Source organism: Myotis yumanensis, unplaced genomic scaffold, assembly GCF_028538775.1.
Source record: "Myotis yumanensis isolate MYYU_CA2020_CCGP unplaced genomic scaffold, mMyoYum1.0.hap1 SCAF_11, whole genome shotgun sequence".
Lineage (NCBI taxonomy): Eukaryota > Metazoa > Chordata > Mammalia > Chiroptera > Vespertilionidae > Myotis > Myotis yumanensis.
In genome coordinates this window covers 43,732,772-43,740,436 of record NW_027223762.1, presented here as the reverse complement: position 1 = coordinate 43,740,436, position 7,665 = coordinate 43,732,772, and positions in this window count along the sequence as shown.

Below are 7,665 nucleotides of genomic sequence, written 5' to 3'. Positions count from 1 at the left end.
TGAGAGAGAGTCATTGATCAGCTGCCTCCTGCATGCCCCACACTGGAGATTGAGCCTGCAACTTGGGTATGTGCCCTGACCGGGAATTGAACCATGACCTCCTGGTTCATAGGTTGACACTCAACCACTGAGCCACACTGACTGGGCAAGCAGCTGGATATTATTAATAATATTCAGATTTTCCATATCTGGGCTTATTTTTTGCTTGCTGACCTATCAATTTGTAGTTAATATCTCCTACAGAAATTGATAATCTATTTCGGCATTCTGTCAATGGTCATTTTATATATTCTGAGGCTATGTTACTGGGTATATGTTTATGGTGGCTATATGTTGTGTATGTTTGTTTTCCCCATGTCCAGCGTGGTTTAGGGTTCAGGATCTGGAAGAGGAGCCGCAAACAAATGAAAGAGAAGAGACAAGAGATAATTTGGAAATATTGGGGGGCAAGGCGGGCAAGTCCAACTCAAGGGGAAGGACTTCCACCGGTGCCCAGGCCTCGCCAGCCTTTTATTCAACTTTGGTTAAGCATAAAACCCTTAGTCAGGCAGGTAATTGCAGTAACAGACAGGCTATCTTAAAGGTCAGTAAATATTAGAAGGATTTACTCTAAGACTATTTGATCAGGAAATAGCTTGAGCCCCCATTGTCAGGACTAGACAATCAGTGCATAACTCAGGCCCTTGCCGTGGGTTCAAGGGTCACCAGCATTCCGGGATCCTTGTTTGCACTTCTCTGCTAGTGAAGGCAATGGGCGGCCTCCTGCAATATGTCTTTGTTCTTTGGTTGTCTCTGATTATTTTTTCAGACAGAAAGATTGCTACTCAACTTTCTTTTCATTCATTCTGTTTTTAGTCTTTAATTTTCAACCTATTATTTCACTTTGTTGTCAGAGTGTCTCGTGTGCACAGCATATTGTCGGATCTTACTTTGTTTTATTTGAGCATTTCTAGATTTTAATTGATAATTTTACACACTTATCTTTATTGAACTGTCTTGGACTCATTTTAAATTTTCTATGTACTTCGCTTAGTTTCACTTTCCTCCTTTCTTCTTTTCTGCTGAATAGATGAAATGTAATGCTTTTTATTTTTATGTTATTTTGTTGGACACTTATGCTGGTTTAATTCTATTAATGTATTTAATTTATCAATGTATTACCCTCAAAAAAAGCAATAACTTTTATGTCCCTCACAACTATGACAAATTTAATATTGTCATATTGAGCAGCTATATTGGATAGAAAATATGTTGCCAGTGCTTATATTTTTCTCTTTTTTTCCTTTGGTCATTAAGGTTTTAGACAATGATAGCATTTGCTAAGTCATTTAATCGCCCTTCCATGTCCCATATATTTGGAAACATCCTCTTGGTTTATTTCTCTTCTTATTTGAACACTTCTCCTAAGAGCATTTTTTTTAGAGTGTTCTTTATGTGGTAACCTTCTAAGGCCTTTTGTGCCTGAGAACATCTTTATTACAGTCTTACATTTAGATTATAACAGATGCATTAAAAAAATGTGGAAATGAAGTTATTTTCGCTAACATTCTAAAATTATTACTCTATTGACTTTTTGGGTCCACTTTTCTGTTAAAAAATGATGTCAATATTGTCCTTGTACCTTTGTAGGTCATCTGCTCTGGAGATTCTTTGTCTTTGATGTTTCTGGAAGATTTTAGAATTTTCTCTTTCTCTTTGATGTTCTAAATTGTACTATAAATGTGATTTTTTTCTTACCTACCTGGTTTGACATAAAATGAGACTTTTCAATTCTGGGAACATTATAATCATTATTATTTCAAACATAACTTTCCATTAATTTTATTCTCTTGTTCTGAGACTCCTGCTGTTGGGATGTTACTTCTATTTTTTATATCTCTTAGCTTGTATTTTATATGTTACACTAGAGACCCAGTGCACAAAATTCATGTAGGGGGAGGGGGAATCCCTCAGCTTGGCCTGCACCGTCTTCAATCTGGGACTCCTCAGGGGATGTCTGACTGTCTCTCACAATCTGGGACTGCTGGCTCCTAACCACTCACCTGCCTGCCTGATCACCCCTAATCATCTCTGCCTGCCTGATCACCCCTAACCACCTCTGCCTGTCTATCTGATTGCCTCTAACTGCTCCCCCGCTGGCCTGATTGTCCCTAACTGCCTCTGCCTCGCCCCGCACCCGGGACCCAGGATTCCTTCCTCTGGCCGGTCGCAGGCACCCGGGACCCAGGCTTCCCTCCCTCTGGCTGGCCACAGGCACCTAGGACCTGAGCCGGCTTCACCTGGGCCGGCTGCAGCCACAGGGGCCTGTGGGCAGGTGGCTTTGCCCAGGCCACAGCCACAGGCACCCAGGACTACTGGGCGGGTGGCTTGTCCCTCTCCCAGGCCACAGCCACAGGCACTGGCACCTGGGACCATGGAGCGGGCGGCTTGTCCCTCTCCCAGACCGCAGGTGCAGATGCAGCCACTGGCACCCAAGACTGTGGGGCGGGCGGCTTGTTCTTCTCCTGGGCCGCAGCCTGGCTGGTCCCCATTACTCTCTCATGAGCTCATTTGTGCCTGGCTGGTCCCCATTCCTCTCTCCCCAGGGTTAAGTGTCTGAGCCGTTATGGCATGAAGGCGTGAGGGTGTGATGACCATTTGCATATTAACTCTATTATATAGGATTTCCTACCTTTTGAAAGAATTTCTTTTTTTTTTTTTTTTATATTTTAATAATTTTTATTTCTTAAAGTATTACAAAGAGTATTACATATGTCTCCTTTTATCCCCCGCTTGACATTCCCCCGGCCCCGTGTCTTGTGTCCATTGGTTAATCTTATATGCATGCATATAAGTCCTTCAGTTGGTCTCTTAATCCCCGCCCCCAACCCTCCCCAGGCTTCCCACTGTAGTTTAACATTCTGTTCAATGTTGCTCTGCTTCTGTATCTACCCCTGTTCATCAGTCCATACTGGTCCCCTTTATTTGTCCCAACCTCACTGGAGTAGTCTCAACCTCACCAGGGCCGTCTGAGCCTCACCAGGGCCGTTTCAACCTCACCAGGGCCGTCCCTACCTCACGGGGGCCGTTTCAACCTCACCGGGGCCGTCCCGACCTCACCGGGGCCGTTTCAACCTCACCGGGGTCGTACCTACCACACCGGGGCCGTTTCAACCTGACCGGGGTTGTCCCTACCACACCGGGGCCGTTTCGACCTGACCGGGGTTGTCCCTACCACACCGGGGCCGTTTCGACCTGACCAGGGTTGTCCCTACCACACCGGGGTCGTCCCTACCTCATGGGGGCTGTTTCAACCTCACCGGGGTCGTTCCTACCTCACGGGGGCCGTTTCAACCTCACTGGGGCCGTCCCGACTTCACCAGGGCCGTTTCAGCCTCACCGGGGTTGTCCCTACTACACCGGGGCCGTTTCAACCTGACCGGGGTTGTCCCTACCACACCGGGGCCGTTTCAACCTGGCCGGGGTCGTGCCTACCTCATGGGGGCCGTTTCAACCTCACCGGGGTCGTCCCTACCTCACGGGGGCCGTTTCAACCTCACCGCGGTTGTCCCTACCACACCGGGGCTGTTTCAACCTGACCGGGGTTGTCCCTACCACACCGGGGCCGTTTCGACCTGGCTGGGGTCGTCCCTACCTCACGGGGGCCGTTTCAACCTGACCGGGGTCGTCCCTACCACACCGGGGCCGTTTCGACCTGACCGGGGTTGTCCCTACCACACCGGGGCCGTTTCGACCTGACCAGGGTTGTCCCTACCTCACGGGGGCCGTTTCAACCTCACCGGGGTTGTCCCTACCTCACAGGGGCCATTTCAACCTCACCGGGGCCGTTTCAACCTCACCGGGGTCGTCCCTACCTCACGGGGGCCGTTTCAACCTGACCGGGGTTGTCCCTATCACACCGGGGCCGTTTCGACCCGACCAGGGTCGTCCCTACCACACCGGGACCGTTTCAACCTCACCGGGGCCATCCCAACCTCACCGGGGCCATCCCAGCCTTACCGGGGAAACAGGAAGTTTGGCCCTCTGTCCCCTGCCGGCGGCTCCCCACCAGACAAAATCTCCAGGCGTTCCTGGTGGTTGAACATCCAGTACTCCTGCCCTCCACCAAGTGCACAGACTGCCTGTCTGCTGTCCCCCAGCGCCCCACAAGAGACTGGGACCAGTGGGCATGTTTGTGCGCTTGCTCTTACAGCAGTTCCACAGTGCCGGCCGAGTCAGGCCCAGCCCTGGCCGGCCCCGGACCCGACTCTGCCCCCTAATTGCGTCCCTCCCAGATGCAAGGAGCTGAAATCTGCAACCTGCTGGGATGGGCTCTGTACTTGGTGCCTCTGCACATCCTACTCAGTCTCAATGCGCTTCTTTCTATGCGAGGAGTTGAAATCTGCAGTTTGTTGGGTTGGGCTCTGTACTTGGTGTCACATCCTACTCAGTCTCAATGTTCTTTCTCTCCTTCCAGTTGTAGAGCTTCCACTGGGCCAACTTTCCCGTGGTTCTGTATGATAGGTGTTTGTCTGATATTTGGTAGTTTCGATGTTGTTGTGTGAGGTAGCACGCACAGGTCTCTTCCTTATGCCGCCATCCTGGTTCTCCTGGGTCTGCTTCTTGAGTGTGTCTCCCATGGCTGCGAGCAGTTGAAGTCTGCAATTTGTTGGGATAGGCTCTGGTTTTGGTGCCTCCGTAGCTCCCACTCAGTCTCACTGCGCTTCTTTCTTTTCTTCCAGTTGTAGATCTCCCACTGGGCCAACTTCCCCATGGTTCTGAGTGGCGGTTGTTTACTTTATAGTTGATAGTTTCAATGATGCTGTGAGAGAGCAGCACACACAGGTCCGCTCCCTACGCCGCCATCTTGGTTCTCTCTGAAAGAATTTCTTAAAGTGATCTTCTGACTCACTAATTTATTCTTTTGATGAATTCATCCTGCCATTTGTCCCATCTATTATTTCAAGTGTTATTTTTAGAACTAATATTTTCATCTTATTCCTTTTAATAGTTTCTTTTTATTCATATTATTCAATAACCTCTCTTTTTTCAGTCTTTCCTCATCTCTTCTTTCATTGAGAATAATAATTTTATTGTCATTAAAAAAATGACTTCACCTCTACTTTTTAAATGCTGTTAGGGAAGAATCACAAAAGCCTCAAGGAAAATAAGTATGATCTTTTATCCCAAGCCAAACTGTTGTTCAAGTACATAGGCAACAAACAGCTTTGAACATAAAAAAATTCTGAGAATTCCTATGAGTTCAAATGGCGGATTTTTTAGAGAATAAGCCTAGGCCTACCAAGAGATGACTGGAAAAGCTGCAATAGAAGAACTGGCAGAACACATTGGATTTATATTATCATAGTCCAAGATAAAACATATGCAGGGACTATAATGGAAGAACAAATTAGAAGTGATGCAGAAATTACATAACTTACAAAAATTCAGATGGGAAGGGAGTATAAAAGTAGGATAAGTTGTAAAGACATTGTGTTATAAATATCTTTTCCATCTTTAATAGCTTGGACTACAAAGCTACCAAATCAAGTGAGAGAAGTATATTTAAAAAAATAAGATTATAAATTAAAACTAGGTGGGGGGAGAAAGGGAGTAGAGGAAAGGAGAAGAACTTATAAATATTCTAATTTCACTATTGCTTATAGTGAGGAATCAATATACTCTATCTTAAGAAATAGAATATTAAGATAGTTACAGAAATATCAAAAGGACAAGAAATAACAAGTATTGGTGAGGATGTGAAAAAAAGAGAATCCTTGCACACTGTAAGTAAGAATATAAGTTGGTGCCCTAACCGGTTTGGCTCAGTCGATAGAACGTTGGCCTACGGACTGAAGGGTCCCAGGTTCGATTCTGGTCAAGGGCATGTACCTTGGTTGCGGGCACATCCCCAGTAGGGGGTGTGCAGGAGGCAGCTGATCGATGTTTCTCTCTCATCGATGTTTCTAACTCTCTATCCCTCTCCCTTCCTCTCTATAAAAAGTCAATAAAATATATTTTTAAAAAGAATATAAATTGGTGCAGCCACTATGGAAAACAATATGGAAGTTCCTCAACAATTAAAAATAGAACCACCATATGATCCAGCAATCCCACTTAAAGGAATACATCCAAATGAAATAAAATTACTATCTCAAGGAGATAGCTGCACCCTCATGTTTATTGCACCATTATTTACAATAGCCAAGACATGGAAACAACCTAAGTGTCCATCAATGGATGAGTAGATAGAGAAAATGAGTGGATAAAGAAAATGCATATATATGCAACAGAATATTATTTAGCCATAAAAAAGGAGAAAGTCTGCCATTTGTGACAACATAGATAGAACTTGAGGGAATTGTGCTAAGCGAAGTCAAATACAGAAGAACACTTACATGTGGAATCTATAAAACTTAAACTCATAGATACAGAAAACAGATTGATAATTGCCAGAAGCAGGAGCATAGGGGTGAGCGAAATGGATGAAGGTGGCCAAAAGGTAAAAACTTTCAGTTATAAGATGAAGAAGTCCTGGGGATATACTATACATCATGGTGACTATAGTTAACAATATTGTATTGTATATTTGAAAGTTGCTAACAGAATAGATCTTAAAAGTTCTTATCACAAGAAAAAAGTGTAATTATGTAGTGAGGGATGTTAACTAAACTTATTCTGGATATATATATATATATATATATGTAATACAATATTATATGTCAATATATCTCAATTTTTTTATTATTTTTTTAATTTTTTTTAAAAGGGAAGACCCAGCCCTTGCCTGATTAAGGCTTTTAATTCTTTTTTAAAAATATATATTTTATTGTTTTGTTTTTTTTTACAGAGAGGAAGAGAGAGGGATAGAGAGTTAGAAACATCGATGAGAGAGAAACATCGATCAGCTGCCTCCTGCACACCCCCTGCCGGGGATGTGCCTGCAACCAAGGTACATGCCCTTGACCGGAATCAAATCCGGGACCCTTCAGTACGCAGGCCGATGCTCTATCCACTGAGCCAAACCAGTCAGGGCTATCTCAATTTTTAAAAAAGAAAGCTCCATAAAATTACAAATCTAAAAACTAGAATAAAGTATAAAATTTCCAAGTTATTGAAAGAACACACACTCAAAACAAAGCAAACAACTGGGAACAATCTGAATAATACTGGTACTTGTATAGTGACATTATCCTGGTTGTAATAATGTACTAGAGTTTTGTAAAACGTTACACGAGATTTACTCATAAAGGGTACATGATATTTCTCTGTATTTTTTCTTACAAGTGCATGTGAACCTATAGTTATCGTAATGAAATTGCAATGAAAAAGGAAACAAAGCAAACACCTAGCAAACTGCTTTTTTAAAGGTTGATCATTCTTTTTTTTTTTTTTTTTTAATGATTTCAGAGAGAGGAAGGGAGAGGGAGAGAGAGATAGAAACATCAATGATGAGAAAGAGACATCTATCAGCTGCCTCCCGCATGCCCCCTCCTGGGATCAAGCCCACAACCCAAGCATATGCCCTGACCACTGACCTCCTGATTCATGGGTCGATGCTCAACCACTGATCAGGCCATAGCAAAATATTTTAAGGCTAAAAAAAAAACCCAGAAAGTATAAAACAAAATATTATAGGAACAAAGCCAAACACATCATATTAATGTAAATAAGCAAATTTTAGAT